Here is a 19,207-nt window from a genome sequence, read left to right on the forward strand (position 1 = left end):
GGACCGGTGTCTCATGTTCCTGACAGGAGAAAGAAATGCCTGGAGAAAGAAGTGATTGGCACCATGCCAATCAATATCTATGTGAATATTGAAAGTGGATTTAGCATGAGGCTATTGCAGTTGAAGCTTCAGGGACCCTTCATAAGCTCAGGGAGGGGCCCTAGAAACTTCGTATTTGTAATTGTTTTACTCTTCCTAAAGAGGGACTCAAAATTCGGAAACTTCAGGGCCTATCAAATTCTTATCAGTATGATTTCATGGTTAAGAGCTTAAAGCCTGGAGATAAAGGAAGCCTGTTTTCCCTTTCGCTGTTTAGTAACTTTGGACGGGTCACATAAACTTTCAGCCTCGGCTTTCCTCAGTTGTAAAATGGGAATAATGTTTCCTATACTTATAGGGTTATAAAGCTCAAATAGTACCTACACAGTGCCCCATACATAATCGATGTTTAGAAGCATTAGCTACCACCGTCACTCTTGTCGTTGCCACAAGACCATAAACTCCTTAAGAATACTATGTGGTGTCCCCCAAAGCCCATCACAGGCACACAGACATACTTGCCAAGTGAATACTCCACTCTCCCTCCACTCTCTGCGTGTTTAACTAGAAATACAATTTTAATCATATTCTTAGTGCGACACACACGGTTGGCTTTTCAGCAAGGTGCCAGTAGCACCTTCCTGAAAAAGGGCGCATTCGTCTCAGTGTTACCCCTTCTTGGTGAGCCCCGAAACTCACAGATCGTTTGTCTTCCGCACCCCGCCGGCTCCTCCTTCCCGGGTCAACCAGGGACAGACGCGGAGATAACGTACTGACCACGTTAGCATTGTGTGTGCCACTTAAAAGGCGCTCAAGGAATAAGGGATGTTATAGTACATTTTCCCCCACCTTTCCTGGCCGGTACTCATTGCCTGCGGGCTCAGCAGGAGCCGCGTGGGGGCGGGGGGGTGGAGAGTGGGGAAGGGATGGAGCCTCGCCCAGTGCTTTCGCCTCCTCAGCGAGCTCCCCCGGCCCGGCTGGGTTCAGGAGTCCCTTGGGGCCGCCGGGGAGGGCTGGAGGCCGGGAGCGGGCGGTCGACGCATCCGCCGCCGCAGGAGGCGGAGCGCTGCACCTGGCGGCCGGTCGTCGGCGCCCGGCCCTGAAACGGGTCCAGCCGGTAGTGAGCAGCGGCTACTGTGAGGCCCGGGCCGGGGAGGAGGAGGAGCCGCAGCGGGAGAGAAGGTCGCGCCGGCGGGAGCGCTGGGCCCTCCGCCTCCGTGGCCCCACCCGGTCCGCATCCCTCGCCGCGCCCCGCCCAGCCCGCCGCAGCCCCCAAGGAGCGCGCGAGCTGCCCGGCATGGTGCGCGCTGCCCCGACAGCCGCCTCCCCGGGGCCCCGAGCCACCGCCCAGCGCTCCGGGGACAGGGTTCCCCGCGTCCCGCGCAGCTGAGCGCTGCCGCCGCCGCAGCAGGTGAGTCGGGCCCGGAGTGCGGAGAAGGGGCTCGCAGACCCGCCCTGGCCTCCCCCGCCCCGGACTGGCCCAGCCGGAGGGCGGGGAGGCACCTCAGCCGCGCACACCTGCTGCCGGGAAAGGGGCTTCGTGGCCGGGGCTCGGAGCCGAGCGTGCGCCGCTGTCTCCGCTCCGGGCCTCGCTCACCCGCCGCTCCCTCCCTCCCTCCCCCGGCTTCCGTGTCGGGTGTCATCTTTGTGGGGTGCTGGGGGAGGCTGCCGCCTGCGCCCCCAGCGTGCCGGGTGCTGGCAGCACTTCCGCAAACGTAATTGGAGTCGGGAAAACAAAGGCGCTGCCCAGGGAGCCCTCGCCGGGGGCCCACAGCTGCTGCCGCGGGTGGGGACGGGGGGCAGGGGGGCGCAGATGCCCGGGTCCTCCTCCACCCAGGCCGACCTGCGCCTTCGTGGTAAACATCCCTGGGAGAAAGGAGGAGGTGAGAACCTCCACACAGCCCGTGACAGGGACGTGGCCAGTTGTGTGGCAGGAGGAAATTGACAACGTCTGCCCTCCCAGGTGAATAAATACAGAAAACAAAACCTCTCCCCTGCCTGCCACCATCCTAGCAGACATCCCCCACTTCGTGCTTTACTTCCACTTGGTCTAACAGGTCTCTGGAGCCCTTTTGAGATACTACCGGGGGTTGCTAGTCTTTCTGAGTCATATTTATTACCCATAGAGCAATTTTCCTACAAATTTAGGTAAGATGGCAGAAAATTACAAACGCAACTTTCCCCCTCATTAATCCCATCCCCACATGGACAGACAGGTGGGTTAATTACCTTTATGCATTCGCAACCACCGACGTTTCTTTTCATCCAAAAAGATTGAGTAAGCACCTCACAGAACTACTGGAGCATATAATACCTTACTTATTAGTGTGCAAAAGACTTAAAGAGTTGAGGTTCTAATCTCAACTGGTATCTGAATAGCTGTGTGTCCTTGGGCATGTCACATCTTCCTGTTTTCTCACATGGAAAAGAAGATGGTTGGATAGTATAGTGGCCAAAATTTCCCCTAATCCTTCTAGAAGTGCATGCTTTTCTAGAAATCTAACCTCTTAAGTATAGATAAATGCGAAGGGTGGGTGGACATACAGTTGATTAAAATATGTAATAAAAGGAGATGTGTACTTGGTAGGTCCTTTCCCCAAGTCATGGGCACTAGCCAGCTAAAAGTGTATGCATCTGTTTTAGCCTTGTTCAGTAAAAGAGAATAGGATCCTCCTCTTTGGGAAGCTTGGCTTTTGATACGTCAAGCTGCTAGCAGAGGTGGAGGATATTGTCAGTTATTTAGTGGTGGGCAGATGACTTATATTTATCACAAGGTGTAAGTAAAATTTAGGATTGCTTAGGGGAAGGATGAGACATTGTTAATGAGCCCAGTGCAAGATGCTCTGGGGAAATAGGAGGAGAGAGCATCACTTCAATAATGCATTAAAGCTACTAAGTAGTTGTGTGTCCTTCATGTTTACGGCAGTTTATTTCTAAGGCACTTTCCATGTCTATACAAATAAATATAAAAGCATGAAGGCAAATAAAACACAAAGACAAAAACCAGAGTTCACAGGTATTTTGTGGTGTTGAGAGTATGGGATCACCAATTCCATCATATATGGTGTCTGGATTATTAACAGTATTAAGGCATTTTTTGAGTACTTATTATGTTCAAGACACCATCTTAAACATTTAATATTTAAATCTCTGTAAGATAAGTATTTCCCCTAGTTCTGTGCATGACAAAAGGGAAGCTTAGAAGGGTTAAGCAACTTACACAAACCACATAATCAGTAAGAGGTAGAGTTAGATTTGACCTCATATTTCTGGCTCCAAAGCCCAGGAAATTTCCACATGGTGTCCCTCCCTAATCAGAACCCATTAGGTCTCTCCACCTATGCAGATGCCTTCCTTAGCTTCTTGCCCTTGAAAATTAACTTCATTTCAATGTACATGTATTACTTATGTTAACATTTAGCCATGTAGGGTAATTTATATATTTATTATGTATGTATATTAATGTGTCTATGTTTACCGTTTTGTCCTCACCAGTTACAGATTGAAGGCAATATGAGGCTGACAGGTTTTTTTTTGGTTTTACTTCCTTTGACAATAAATCTTAATTTGGCAATCTCATTGTAGGGAAAGGAAGAAATACAATAAATGTGTGTCTGCTAGCTATTTTGTACATTGGCTGAAAAATCAAGATGCTGTATATTAAATGAAAAAAATGGCCAGGCGACGTGGCTCATGCCTGTAATCCCAGCATTTTGAGAGGCCGAGGCAGGTGGATCACGAAGTCAGGAGTTCAAGACCAACCTGGCCAAGATGGTGAAACCCCATCTCTACTAAAAATACAAAAATTAGCTGGGTATGGTGGTGGGCACCTGGAATCCCAGCTACTCGGGAGGCTGAGGCAGAGAATTGCTTGAACCAGGGAGGTGGAGGTTGCAGTGAGCCGAGATCACACCACTGCACTCCAGCCTGGGCGACAGAGCGAGACTCTATCTCAAAAAAAGAAAGAAAGAAAGAGAGAGAGAGAGAGAGAGAAAGAAAGAACAAGCTTCAGAAGAAATTTATATACATTTGTTTAAACCTGCATACAGGCACACATATACCTTTTGTCCCCAAACTGTTGACAGTAGCTTTTTTTTTTTCAGACAGAGTCTCGCTCTGTCGCCAGGCTGGAGTACAGTGGCTCGATCTCGGCCCACTGCACCCTCCTACTCCCGGGTTCAAACTATTCTCCTGCCTCAGCCTCCTGAGTAGCTGGGATTACAGGCGCATGCCACCATGCTCAGCTAATTTTTGTAGTTTTAGTAGAGATGGAGTTTCATCATGTTGACCAGGATGGTCTCCATCTTCTGACCTCATGATCCCCCCGCCTAGGCTTCCCAAAGTGCTGGGATTACAGGCATGAGCCACTGCGGCCAGCTGACAGTGGCTATCTTAAGGAAGTGAGACAAGATGGAGAAAAGAGGATGTTTTTGCTTTTTACCTTATAAAGTTATGTTTGGGCTTAAAATTTTGTTTTTGGAACAAGCATGTGTTATCTTATTATATAAACTAAAAAGGAAGAAGACTAGAATTAATTGACTTTATAACAATTCAAAGTAAGATAAAATTGAATGTGCCTAAACTCTAATGTTAGGAAAGTGAAATAAGACTCAGGAGATGAAAATGAAAGGTGGCATACTCAGAATTGGGGGGCAAAGGGTATAGAGTCTCAGGTGACTGACTTTTCCTTTTTCTAACAGTAACTGTAGCATATTCTACAACTCCTCAGTTTTTCTCCTCAATAAGAATGTGTTGGAGCATACACAGTTTATCTGCTTGATTAGGGGTGATAAGAATTTCTTTCTTCCTGGTCTTTGGACGCATGATTGTTCTGTACAGAACAATCTGGTAGAAGGTAGGAGTTGGAGAAACCAATTTACCTGCTGTGTCATCTCATGAAATTATGGTATTCTGGATGAGTTTAGGTGTAATTATTTTTAGTAACAATTTAGGAGCAGCAAGTCATCAAGTTAATCTAATCTGATGCATATGTACTTGTTAAATACAGTCTCACAGTTCTGTCAAATTCTGTGTAAAATTAACTAAAACCACTGCTTAGAATCCTTAAAAATCAATCGATTTCCCTGCCCAGACTTAGAAATCCAGAGCCATAATACATTCATACTTTTCGGAATCAAGAAAACACATGCTTAAACTTGGTTAATTATCATTGTGGTAGTAGGTAATCTTAAGAAAGAGGGAATTGTAAAAGTATTTTACAGAAGAGATATTCTCACAATTTTAGGTATTATCCAACATTTCATTTTAGGTTCTAATTATGTTTTAGGCAGAAGGAAATCTCAATCTTTTAATTTAGGAAACTTTGTTTAATAAGTTATCTTTAAAGGCAGAAATCAAGTGCAGAGTCCTATCCTAGTACAAAGCCAGTTTGGGTAAAATTTGTTTCTCAAACTCAACTAACATGGCATTTCTCTGGGCACAGCATTTTTGATTCCTGGGAAAAGCAAACAAACACATGTGATGTGAATTCTGTGTGAGGCAATGAAAACACCTTAATGCCTCCACCAAGAACATTCCCTTTGAGTTTATAATTCCTCCATGTTTAATTATCCAACATTAGCTATCTGTTCCCATTCACTCTACTGGCATTTTGGGGGTGAGAGGGGCTTGTGTCAGCCTGATTTGTTTTCCTGAATTCTGAATGATAACATTATCCAGTACTTAACCCCACTGCTGGATTCAGTAACATTTGCTTTGTAGCTGTTTTTGATTGCCTACATTTGGATGATATTTATTTACTGTTTTTGCAAAATGGCGTTGTCTCAAGTTGGCTGGGCAACTTTTGGAAACTACCAGTCATTTGTTCAGACAAGTGATGTTTGATTTGTTGGTGCAGAGGCCAAAACAGAAAAGCCAAACAAATAATAAATAATTACAAACATGGAACACCTAAACCTTAAGTCTATATATTAATATGTGTCTGCTATAGATACTGGGTGCTACGTTACGGCTTTAAAAAGAGCACACCTTCCCGAACCCCCACCTCTACCTCAGCACCAACAAAAACTACATCCCAATGTTGTATGTATTCGAAGTAGCCTCTGTCTGCCTTGATCCATTATAATGTAAATCTAGCTGAGCCACGTGTTGATGACTGTGTTGAAGAGATGTGAGTGAGAGTTCTGTATTACCTTGTGACCTGGTGGTCCTGCTGCATTTTAGAATGGGAGGGGTGGGATAGAATGCGAGAGAATAGGGCAAAAATGGGAAGAAATTTAGCAGGTTTTTAAACCATGGTCAAGAGATGTGGAAAAAATTGAATTAAGGGGGGCAGAGACGGCTTTCTTTCACATTTGTTGTGGGGCATGTTTTAGAATGAGAGACCATTTCAGGAAACATTTGGCAAGTACAAAACAGGAAAGTCCAACTCTGAATGACTCTGAGGAAATGTTTGGAAGCGTTTTGATCTGAGACCAAGAGTGGGATGGGGGAAAGAGAGGGAAAGACAGGGACACTATGAATCAGCAGTGGGCAGAGGGAGCTCTGGTGTGTGGCTGTGAGGAGGATAAAAAGGAGGCACTGGTGCTGCCTGAACAAGCCCAATGTGTGGGTTAACCGTGCCAAAGGAAAGTGAGTGACGAGCCTGGACTGGTAGTTAGCAGTCTGTGTTGGTTATGTAGAGAGACCTTCCTCCAGAGGCAGGTGCACTCCACTCTGCACGGGGCCTGCTCTCTCTGAGCTCCAATAAACCAATGTACCGTGAGCCCTGCTATACTGTGGAGTGAAGAGGAGAGACATGGCAGGTAGGGGCCGGGATTCCAGGACAGACTGAGCACTGGAGCAGTGGCAGGAGTGGGTCCCTATGAGTCATACTGGGAATTCTTAACTGTTCAGGGCACTTTTAGGGACAAAGTTAAAGTAGAACATACTTGGCCTCAAGGTACACAAGGTTTCTGTCATGTAGAGCAAAGGAAGAAGCCACCACACCAAACACATAAAGCAAAATCATACAAAGTGACATGCATGCTGCCTGTGACTTTTAAGGAGTACTGTGTTCCTGGGGCCTATCTGGCGGGTGGGGTGGTGGGGGGAGGGAAGCATCAGGATAAATAACAAATCATGTGGGGCTTAATACTTAGGTGATGGGTTGGCAGGTGCTGCAAACCACCATGGCACACGTTTGCCTATGTAACAAACCTGCATGTCCTGCACATGTATCCTGGAATATAAAATAAAGAAGTGCTGTGTTCTTGATGAACATGCTCCAATTCAGCAAAGGCGAGCTTCTTTAGCTATCATAGAGTGCCTTTCTTATTTCTATTTCAAAATCATGCCTGTACAATTGTGTTTAACTAATGAACAAATGTGCCCCAATTCACATTTATAAGGGAATTTAAATAAAAGACTTTATTATCGTTCTTTTGAATGAGTAAACATGACACGTTTCAATTTTATTTTCTGTGTAATGAGGCTCCCTGTTAAAGGTGTGTGCATCTTTTCAGAGTGTCTCGAAATCCTTGTGACAGTCCCTTTCAATTGTGTATACTGAGAAGCACAAGGCATTAGATGAATGATCAGACCTCAATTTAATAACTCTCTATAATTTTTCAGGAACTCCGGGAACAAGGACATCCCAGTTGTCACTCAAATGTTTTATATTTAAAATAATTCCTTTTTAAGTGTATATTTTTAAAGTGATAAATAATAATTTTTTAAAAATCCAGCCAAGTAAAAGAAAAAAATTAAATAGGTCCTAATTTTACTACTTAGAGATAATCCCTGATAACATTTTGGTGTCATTTTCATTGAGTCTTTTTCTAAAATACATTTTATTTGAACCACATAGATTTACAAATATAAACTGTACTATATCTAGAGGTTTGTGTCCTGCTCTTTCATTTAACATGATGCATTTTCTCAAGTAGTTAAGTTCTATTTTCCCATCATATGGATATAAGATTTTTTTTCTCTATAGCTTATTTACCTATTTTCACCATAACTTATTTAACTGTCCTTATTATCGATCACTTACTTTGTTTCAGTTGTGATTATTGTGAAAACTGTTGCAATAAAAATCTTTACATTTAAATCTTTGCTTTTCAGAAAGTTTGTATTTTTACTCTCAGTAAATGACAGAGCCTGTCAATCTCATACTCACCGGCATTGAATATTTCCATTTAAAAAATTATTGGTATGGTATGTATGTTCAAGTATCTATCTTTTTTATTTTTATTTTTTTACAGACAGGGTCTCTCTCTCAGTTACGCAGGCAAGAGTGCAGCGGTGTGATCCTCGTTCACTGCAGCCTTGAACTCCTGGGCTCAAGTGATTCTCCTGCCTTGGCCTCCTGAGTAGCTAGAACCACAGGTGTGAACCATCATGCCTGACTCATTAAAAAAAATTTTTCTGATATGGGATCTTGCTTTGTTGCCCATGCTGGTCTTGAACTCCTGGCTACAAGCGGTCCTGCCGCCACTGTCTCCCAAAGTGCTGGGATTACAGATGTGAGCCACTGTGCTCAGCCACTTTTTTCTTTTATGGGCTAAGTAATAAACCTTTTTCTGAAAGTAATTATATCATTAGAATTGATAGCTTATGGTAATTCTCAAGTTATCAGAACCCTAACAGCAAAATAAAACAATTTTAAATTACATGTATGGGAATATACTAAGGATATAAATTATTCTTTTAGACTGTAGCACATTTAGGGGATGTAAGTAAAAATAACTGATGATAGTCCAGGGCTACAGGAAAATGTGTTATAAACCTTGAGATCTATATTCTGGTCTCAGTTGTAAACTCATAAAAGTTCTGAGAAAGAAGCACCCACACATTTCTGTTTAAACTGCCTTGTGTATAGATAGTGCTTTCTTTAACCTTCTTAACTTCCTGAGTGTCTAATAGTGTTGGAATAGCCAAGTGATAACAACAATCTTGAATAAGCATTTATCAAGGATCCATTATAAATATGCTATTAATATAATGCATATACTAGAACTACAACCTAATGTTGTATTACTAATACCCACAGTTGTGCTTTTGTTTCTCATTATAATTCTTATTTTTCCAGTCTTATTTTTCTGTGTTCCTAGGATTTTTAGATCTTGGACTTATACTCCTATACTAATTGTATTTACCTAAGTTCTTTTCTGAAAAGATTGTGTATTTGTGTATAAAAGAGGGATTCACATAAGTAGGTATAAAAACAAAACAAACCATTCAAATTGAATTGTAATTTTTTCTTTTAAAAAAGTGTACATTTGGTCTAAATTGCTTCTAAAGTATGACAAACTATAATTTATTGAGGAAATCTTTCTGTAAAACCTTAAATAACTGCTTTCAATAACCGAGCTTTTAAAAATCCTTTGTTTTATGCTGTGAAAAGATAAGAAATCTGAGATTTCCCAAATGAGTTTCCTGGCAAAGAAACAAATCTTGTTTATTAAAATAGTAGATAATTTGATATGGAGACAGCTTTCAAATGGTTAAGTGTTAACTTGCTATGGCCTGTGATGGTGCTGATCAAGTTCGGGACTTTCTCTTTCCTCTCTTCTGCTAACGTTTTACCTGTCCTATCACTTATAAGGAATCTGAAGACACCATTTTAATATTACAGCGTTCCCAGGCTCCCACATGTCATAGCTGTGCTTTTAGGGTATCCTATCTGAGAAAATGCATAATGATAGAAAGCTAATAAGAATTGCATTAATATTTATTAGAGAAATAAATGTATGATGGTAGCACCAAAGTACATTTGAAAATCAGTTCAATGTATATATTTAAGTGTGACATGTAGTTAGGGCTGTCAGAGACCCCTGGCAATAACTCCATGGTTCTCACATGTTGGAACCATTGCCCTGGAGGAAGCCAGTGGCTGGGGATCCCAGGCATGCTGCTGTGGCTCACTGCTCTAGCGGAGTGAGTAGGGTCCTGAAGTTTGGGGTGGGGGTGCCTTGGTGAGATGTGTTGCTGGCATCCCAGACTGAAAAGTAGGAAGAACTTCCCCTTAAAAAGTATGCACTCTGGGAGGTTGCAGTGTGCCAAGATCGTGCCATTGCACTCCAGCCTGGGTGATAGAGCGAGATTCTGTCTCCAAAAAACAAAACAAAACAAAACAAAACAAAAAACAAAGTATGTACTCTGTGACCCTCAGCTTCTTAGCACTGTTAGTTCAGTTAACTTGGGTACTCTTGCTACTTGTAATATTATTTCAATGGGGAAAGGGTTTTAAGTTTCAGTAATTGAAATACAGTAAATATTGGAAACCTTGCCTTTTCATTAATTTGGTTACCCTGAACAAGCAATTTTGTTGCCCCACCTGGCTACTGATACTTGTTTAGAAAGAGATAAATGTACATTACTGTCACAAAGCTTCTGTGACCCCCTTAAATTCCTATATTGTATTCCTTCTTAACAAATAAATGCAGAGTACCAGCAGCAAATTCAATTAATTTCACTTTGTATCTTGAACATCTATGGAATTTTTTGTTGGAGAAACAGGATATAAATATCTTTTCTAAAAAAAAATTTTTTTTCACTCTGTAATGTGAACTGTTACTTGTTCCTCCCGCTGGGCTTGTTCTAAGACAGGAAGCTTATTTGAAAGGTAGAAGGAAATGAAGTTCTGGGGCCTGCTTCAAATTTATATTATAAATTATGCTATATTGGCACAATATTTAATCAGGAGTCTAAAACTAATAAGTAGGAATCTGCTTCATGATGACTGATAAGGACTGAAGAACCTAAATTATACATTTTTAATTGGCATTTAATTATTTTCTTCCACAAAGTGAAAGTGAAAATCTAGTTGGTCTTTATTACTAAAACCACCTTTATGGTTATAAGCTATTTCCTCCGACCCTTAAGAGATCAAAATAATTTGTTCCTTTCTCACCCTGTTAGCAGGTTGAAAGTAAATGTTAGAGAGGATTTCAGGTCCTTTCTTTCAGATTTATGATGTTACAAATATAAGTAAAATGTTTCTACAGAAGATTTTATTTTAAATGAATAGTTATTTCTTTCCTGGAGATAATGAATTATCATTCCAGTCCATAATACAATAGTGCGTTCTCCAGTGAACCAGTGCCTCACAGCCCCCCGTCAGGCTGTAGACATGAAAACAGACATGAACATAAATTCATGAGCATAGATGGATAAAATGCTGGCCCAGTTCAAGAGTGGTGTCAAACAATTCTGGGAAAAGTGCTTTTGGCATAATTGCAAAGTAAGACCCACAGTTTTAATGAAATAGCTGGAATAAGACTACCACTACCACCAACACCAAATGTTCGTATGTTGCTTTTACATTAACAAAATTGCTTTCTCATGCTTTATTTCATTTAAGCTCTAGAACCCTTCTGGGAGTTAATTGACTTAAGTTTGCATGGAAAAGGAGGCTTAAAGAGGCACTGATTTATCAAAGCCGGGGGATGAAACTGGGACTTCTTTTGACTCTACTTCCTAAAATTAATTTTTGATCACGTTAAACTTTAATAAACATTTATATGTATATTGTCATCAGGTGCTTGTCAAAAATAAACAGTATTGAGAGCTTACAGGGGTAAAGGGCAATACATTATGTACTAGATTCCTCCCTTGAGGGGTATACAGTCTTATTGGGCAGATGAGATATCTGTAAAAAGATAGCAATAAAATTACCTATAAATCCTACAGTAGATGTGAGAACAATCTCTAGAAGTAGAGGAAGGAGTCAGGAAAATGTTTCAAGTGTATTCTATTTCCAGATGTTATGAAAGATCCCTTAGATATAGTGAATTCATATAGTGAATACTGTTTGTTCTGAAATGATGCCATCACAGGACTTCAGTACTGGATCATAAACGATAAGGTCAGTACACCAAAATGAAAGTTCAGATGTTGGGAAATCCTTAGCAAGGTTGCAGTAGCAAAACCCTGCCATCTATTCATCCGTTAAGATTGGCTCGAGGCTCCACCCCAGAGACCCTCTGTGTACCTCACCTGTGCTTGCTCCTGTTTGAACATTTAGCACAGGATGTGGTAATTGTGTGTGCCCCCGTCTTCTCGCTTCTGGGTGTCATGACAGGGACTGTGTGGCCTCCAGCATGTGTCCTACCTACTAGTGGGTGCTCGATCTATAGCTGTAGGGTTTTTTTGGTTGTTCAAATGCATGTCTTTTTTTCAGTATAATTCCATTGTATTTTGTGTTCGGTCGTCCCTCGGCCTGGTATTCAAGGCCCTGTGCCACCTGTTGCTGTCTGGGTGGCCGCATATGCCCTTTAGTCCTGGGATAAATCTTTTATGGATCCTCTGCTGCCTTTTCTTTCCTCTACCCTGGAATAGTTTTCCCACTCATCTTTGCCTAAGTGAATCCTGCCCATCTTTCAGGGTTCAGTTTAAGCCCCTCATTTTCCTGACAACCCCTGTCTGAAGTATGGACACCCTACTTGGAACTCCAGAAGCATGCCTATTGTCCCTAATATCTTTTAGTTAATAAATTATATAGGACTATGTGGCTTTTCTTCCATTATTCTGACTTTTCATTTAACCCTTTAGTGGTGTGTGTGTGTGTGTGTGTGTGTGTGTGAGAGAGAGAGAGAGAGAGAGAGAGATGTGTTTTAGGTTTATCTTGTCAATGACAAATCAAGTCTTTGAGGCCTAAGACCTAATTTTTGGCATCCCTGTCTCATAGTTACACAGTGCATTGAGAGTCAGACCTGCTACGAGCAGCACTGCTACTCATTCCCTATGTGACTTTGGGCTGGTTATTTGCCTTCTCTCTGCCATAGTTTCCTCATCTGTAAAACTGGGAAAGTAATCATTTCCACCCCAGAGAACTGCTATGAGGATGAAATGAGGTAATACATGCCAGGGTCATCGCAAGTGTTACTTAAGTGTTGTTGTAGTTGGTAATAATATGATAGTATAGCCCACTGAATCCCTGTTAAAGTGCAAATATGTTGTCAAGATGGGGCAACCAAGGTTGTGGATCAGCTTTCCTGTGATCTAGCACTCAGGTTTTACTAGGAGCCTGAGAAGGTCCACCAAGAATGACAAGAGTGGTTGGGTGCAGTAGCCCACACCTGTAATTCCAGCACTTTGGGAGGCTGAGGCAAATGGATCATTTGAGCCCAGGAGTTCAAGACCAGCCGGGGCAGTATAGTGAGACCCTGTCTCCACAAACAACTAAAAAGAATAGCCAAGTGTGGTGGTGTGTGCCAATAGTCCCAGCTACTTGGGAGGCTAAGGTGGGAGGATCACTTGAGTCCAGGAGGTTGAGGCTGTGGTGAGCTGTGATTGTGCCACTGCACTCCGGCCTGGGGGACAGAAGGAGACCCTGCCTAAAAACAACAACAACAAAAAAGAATGACAAGGGTGCCAGGCTTTAGTTTCTGGGAGGAGTTTCAATCCCAATGGAATGCTGCTAGTAGCAGCTCTGGGGAGCTCATGGGCAGTGCTGAGTGCCTGGAGGGCTGAAGCTGGAAACTGGGCTGACAGGACTCAGACTAATTTTGTTTCTTTCATCATTTGGCTTTGCCATAAAGGAACCATGTCAAAATACTCTGAAAGGAAAAGGAAGATTCCAAAATAGTCATTCATCTTTGTACAGATCGGTGCCCTTGTAGCCTGTGTGACTGTTATAAAACTAACCTTATATATATTTTTCATGACATTGGCTAAATGTCTAGCAGATGCTAAAGCAATCCTGATGGAAAAATAAAGATCTATGGAAATTGACCTTGTACACTGTATCTCTGGAAAGCTCTATCCCAGAAGAAGCTGGGGGTTGAACTGAATGTTCAAGTGTGGTGTGTGAATATCTAGATTCTAACACTCTTTTGCAGTGGTTTCCCTATGTCTATACTGGTCATAAGTCCAGCTCTGGGACTCACGTTTCCCAAAGGCATTGAGAATGTTGGCCAATAACAGTTGACAAGACAGAGCTAGCTGCAAGGGTTTGAGAAGTCAGTTTCCCTGCTTTGCAGCTTCAGTCCTCGTCACTAGGCAACACTGAGTTATGATGGCCATGGCACAAGGAAGAGTGTCCCTTCTCTGGTATCCAGGGATTGTTTACTCTCCATCACTGATAATTATGTCACTGCTATGTTATAGCACACATTCTCATCTTGTTTGTAAACCTAACATTTGGCAATTATTCCAAATACTGTATTCGATCTCAGGGTTTCTTTCTTCAAAAGTTGAATCTGTTTTCATACTCATATATTTGTGAATAACTTGATATATATTTGAGCAGTTTTGATTTAAATACATAATGAAGAAAGCTATCAGTTTTAAAAAGAATGATTTCATTGCCTCTCGTCAATAATTCAGAAGTACCTGCTATTTGAATGACTCAGTGTAGGTACTGGTACGATAGCTTTCCAGGTTTTAGAAGTCTGTGTTATATTTTCACAATAGTGGTATTGATTACTATCATTAGACTGTTCTAAGTGAGAAGACTTCCGCTTTCCTAAAAAGTAAACAAAGCATTCCTTATCCGATTAGGATTAACTGCAAACGTGCAATAGAGAATATTTCCCAGAGAAGATCATAAAGTTAATTGTGTATATAATTAGAAATGTCTTAACTCTGTGTTTTCAAGTTTTTTTTTTTAAAAATGTTAAGACTTAGACATTAAAAACAAAATATTAACTGAATTGATTCATGTTCATTGCTCACTGTCTTAGTTTGCTCAGGCTGCTATAACAAAATACCATATATAGACAGGGTTGCTTGAACCACAGTTTATTTCTCACAGTTCTGGAGACTGAGAAGTCCAACATCAAGGTGCAAATAGACTCTGTTCCTGTTGAGGGCCCTCTTCCTGGCTACCAGATAGCCGCCTTCTTGCTGTGTGGTTAGAGAGAGAGTTGCCTCCTCTTATAAGGGCATTAATCCCGTCAGAAAGGTCCTACCTCATGACCTCTTCTCAACCTAATTACCTCCAAATGGTGCTACCTCCAAATACCATCATACTGGGGTTTAGGGCTTCAACTTATTAATTTTGGAGGGGCTGCAGACATTCAGCCCATCTCAACCTCTCAATAAACAAAATATCCTTTCACTTTATAAACAGATTGTCTCATCCAGCATATAAATATTTTTACTACTCTTTGTACTTGTTCTGTCATTCCTTATGACAAATTAAATATAATCCACTTCAACCAAAGATGCCCTACATTGGGATATACTTGTTTTTGGTTTCTTTTTGTCCCTGATCCTGTGGTTACACTTTATTTATTATGCTTTATTTCATAACTGTGTTTCATAATGTGATTTCTCCATGATTTGGTTCCTTTTCACCAAAATCTAAATATGACCTGAACATACTGAGTAAAAATAATAATGTCCTGAATTTAAACAGTTTTTGTTTGTCTTTTGAGATTTGAAATTCATATAAAAGTTACTGAGTATGACATTTATATATGAGATACTGAGTGGCATTACCGAAACATTTCCATAACGACTTTGAATTTGTTGATACTGTGAGAACTACTTAACATCTGGACTTATGTAACCAGAGAAACCTTGTGTAACCTTATGATACTCAAAAATCATTTGGATAAGTTGGAGAGGAAAGAATATTTTGGGACAAAGTCACTCATCAAGGTTTACATCAATATCTTAATGTAAGATATTTCCATTTTTGAATCAGCACATGGGCATCAGTTCTTCATCATCACTTGGACAATTCAGGAAATTATGCCTGTTAAAGAGGACTTTGTGTCCTTCTCTGATCTACCTGGTGAAGATTCAGCAGATGATTTATGTAGAATAATTAATTAAAGTCCACTCTAAGGCCCCTAATTAGAATTGATACAGTCAGACATTCTGTACAACTCTGAAAAATACTTAGTCAGTGATAGAAGGGTGTTAGTAGTTGGCTTTAATGTCGTTTGTAAAGACAAAACTCACATGACTGCGTATTTCTTTCTTAGTTTTCATTTTTAAAATGAGAGTTATAGATGTATGAAGTTAAAAGAATGAACATGTTTACAAGGTTACAAACCAAAACAAAAAACAGACTTCTGTGCTCTTTTTATTTCTCCTGCCAGAGGCAACTACTTTTTCTGCAATTATTTTGATATTCACCTGTCTATTTATTTGAGACAGGTCTCGCCCTGTCACCCAGGCTGAGTGCAGTGGTATGATCATAGCTCACTGTGTCCTGGGCACCTCAGCCTCCTGGGTAGCTAGGACTGCAAGCATGCACCACCATACCCAACTAACTTAAAAAAAAATTTTTTTTTTAGAGATGGGATCTCGCTATGTTGCCCAGACTGGTTTTGAATTCCTGACCTCAATTGATCCTCTTGCCTTGGCCTCCCAAAGTAGTAGGATTATCACCTGTATGTCTTTAAATAAAATTCTTGTATCTGTATTTCTTGACTTTAATTTTATTTAAAGACACTAGATAATGTCTAGTGTCTTCCCACTATGCAAGAAACCAAGTTAACTCTCTCTTCTGCTCCTGACTCTCTAATGAGAAAGTCCAACTTTCTCATTTCTTTGACTTCCCAATGTAGCTATAAGGCAATTTTGGTTAGTTCAGTATTCATGTTTGCATTTGTATGACTGTGTAATCATAACAGAGACATGCAGTAAACTGCATTTTTTTCTTTTTCTGTGCAACTCTGTTTTCTTGTAGTGTTCTATTTAACTTTCTCTGTATTTATCAGTTATTCATCCCTGAATGTTTCACCAGCCATCTAAATTTCCTCTTAGGACTTTCAGGTGTATTGGTATTCTACCAGTGTCATTTTCCTGACGGTCTCTCCTGAAACCTTCAGTCCTGTTCCCACTAGACTGGTTGCCCTTGTATCTGGTGCAAAGTTGTCATCCTGGGATCTCCAGTTCTGTCATCCCTGTATTCCGTTGCTTCTCTCCCATGTCAGATCTCTTATTTCCTATATCCCATGTCTGTCTTTTGCTTGATTTATCCTTTTGTTCTGGTGGAACACAACCTGAGAAAGGGTACATAAGAGATAAATTTTGTGAGAAATTGAATGTGTAAAATGTCTTTATTTCACCCATAAACTCAAGTAATAATTTGGCTACATATAGATTGTGATGTTGTTGAGATATCTGAAGCCATTCTCATTCCTGATCCTTATTATATGAAATATTTTGTACTTTGAAAGTTTGTAAGGTAATTCGTTTGTCCCAATGTTCTCAAATGTTGATGATGTGCTTTGTCTTGTGTCTATGTTTATCCATTGTGTTAGGTACTAGGTGGGTCATTTCACTCAGATAACTCTTATCTTTCAGTTTTGAGGCATTTTCTTGAAATTTTAAAGTTTTCTTCCCTTAATTTTTTTCCGTTCTTCCTTCTTGGAGTTATTATTTTCTAGATGTTCGACTTCCTGGGAGATGCTGTATCTGTCTTATTTTTTCTCTCCTATTTTCATCTTTTTTTTTCTTCATATTAACTTCTTTTGTTGTAGAATACTATAGTTCATTGAGTTTTTACAAAGTGAACACGTCATGAAATAAAGCCCTAGATAAGAAAATACATTATCAGCACCCCAAAATTCCTTCTAGTCACTGTCTCCCTTAAGGGTAACCCCTATCCTAACTTCTTTTAATTAAACTTTATTTTGAGATCATTGTGGATTCACATATAGTTGTTAGAAATTAACAGAGCAATGTCCTATGTATCCTATACCTCCTGACTTTTCCCCAGTGATAACATCTTGCAAAACTATAGCACAATAGCACAATTGACATTGAGGCTGTCAAGATACAGAACATTTCTCTCTATCACCACCAAGGTCCCTCATGTTGCCCTTGTATAGCCACCTCTACTTCCCTGCTGTCTCCACTCTCTAGTGAATTCCTGGCAATCACCTGTCTGTCTCTATTTCAATGATTTTGTCATTTCAAGAATGTTATATGAATAGAATCATACAGTATGTAATGTTTTTAGATAGGATTTTTTCATTCTTTATAATTATCTGGAAATTTATCCAGATTATTGCATGTATCAGTCATTTGCTCCTTTTTATTGCTGCGTAATATCCCATAGTCAAGCTGTAGTACAATTTGTTTAATTAGTCCTTCTGTCCTTTGAAGGGCTTTTGGGTTGTCTCCACTTTTTGGCTATTATGAAGAAAGCTGCTGTAAACATTTATGCACGGGATTCTGTGTGAAAATAAGTTTTCATTTATCTGGAATAAATTCCCAGAAGTGTAATTACTGGGTTGTATTGTAATCATGTATTTAGTTTTATAAGAAACTGCTAAACTGCTTTCTAGAGGAGTGTACAATTTTACGTCCCCACCCACAGTGTATGAGTAATTTGCTAGTTGTGCCTCCTTATCAGAATTCAGTGTTATCCCTATTTTTATTTTAACAGTTCTTATAGACGTGTGGTGATATAGCATCATGGTTTTAATTTACATTTCCCTAATCATTAATGATGTTGAACATCTTTTCATTTGTATCTGTGCATCTATATATCCTGTCTATCCTCTTCAGTGAAATGTTTCTGTATGTCTTTTGTCCATTTTCTATTGGATTGTTTGTTGAGTTTGGAGAATTCTTTATATATTCTAGAAACTAATCCTTCACTGGATTTGTGGTTTCCAAGTATTTTCTCACAGTCTGTAGCTTGTGTTTTCATCCTCTTCGCAGGGGCTTTTGTAGAGCAAAAGTTTTAAATTTTAATGAAGTCTAACATTAGTTTTTCCTTTTATGGATCATGTTACTGGTGTTAAGTCTAGAAACTCTGCCTAGCACTAGAGGCTAAAGATTTTCTTATTCTTCTTTTTTTTTTCTAAACGTTTTGTAGTTTCAAATTGTATAGTTAATGATCCATTTTGAGTTAATATTTGTATAAGGTGTAAGACTTAGGTTGAGGTTCATTATTTATTTATTTATTTTTTTCAGACGGAGTTTCACTCTTACTGCCCAGGCTAGAGTGCAATGGCTCTATCTTGACTCACTGCAACCTCTGCCTCCCAGGTTCAAGTGATTCTCCTGCCTCAGCCTCCCAAGTAGCTGGGATTACAGACGCCTGCCACCATGCCCAACTAATTTTGTATTTTTAGTAGAAACGGGGTTTCTCCATGTTGGTCAGGCTGGTCTTGAGCTCCTGACCTCAGGTGATCCGCCTGCCTTGGCCACCGAAGTGCTGGGATTACAGGCGTGAGCCACCATGCCTGGCCGAGGTTCAATTTTTTGCCCATGGATGTCTGATACCTCAGCACCATTTGTTGAACGGTTGCCT

General features: G+C 40.6%; 1 protein-coding gene across 1 annotated transcript in view; it reads left to right on the forward strand.

The window, feature by feature from the left end:
* Positions 1-1,024: 1,024 nt before the first annotated feature.
* MFSD6 (major facilitator superfamily domain containing 6) overlaps positions 1,025-19,207 on the forward strand; it is an 86,669-nt gene continuing 68,486 nt past the window's right edge. The window contains exon 1 of the mRNA XM_023217570.2: positions 1,025-1,450. The gene's annotated coding sequence lies outside the window, so the exon portion shown is untranslated. The remainder of the gene's footprint in view (positions 1,451-19,207) is intronic.

The sequence above is a fragment of the Piliocolobus tephrosceles genome, chromosome 11, assembly GCF_002776525.5.
Source record: "Piliocolobus tephrosceles isolate RC106 chromosome 11, ASM277652v3, whole genome shotgun sequence".
NCBI classification, from domain to species: domain Eukaryota; kingdom Metazoa; phylum Chordata; class Mammalia; order Primates; family Cercopithecidae; genus Piliocolobus; species Piliocolobus tephrosceles.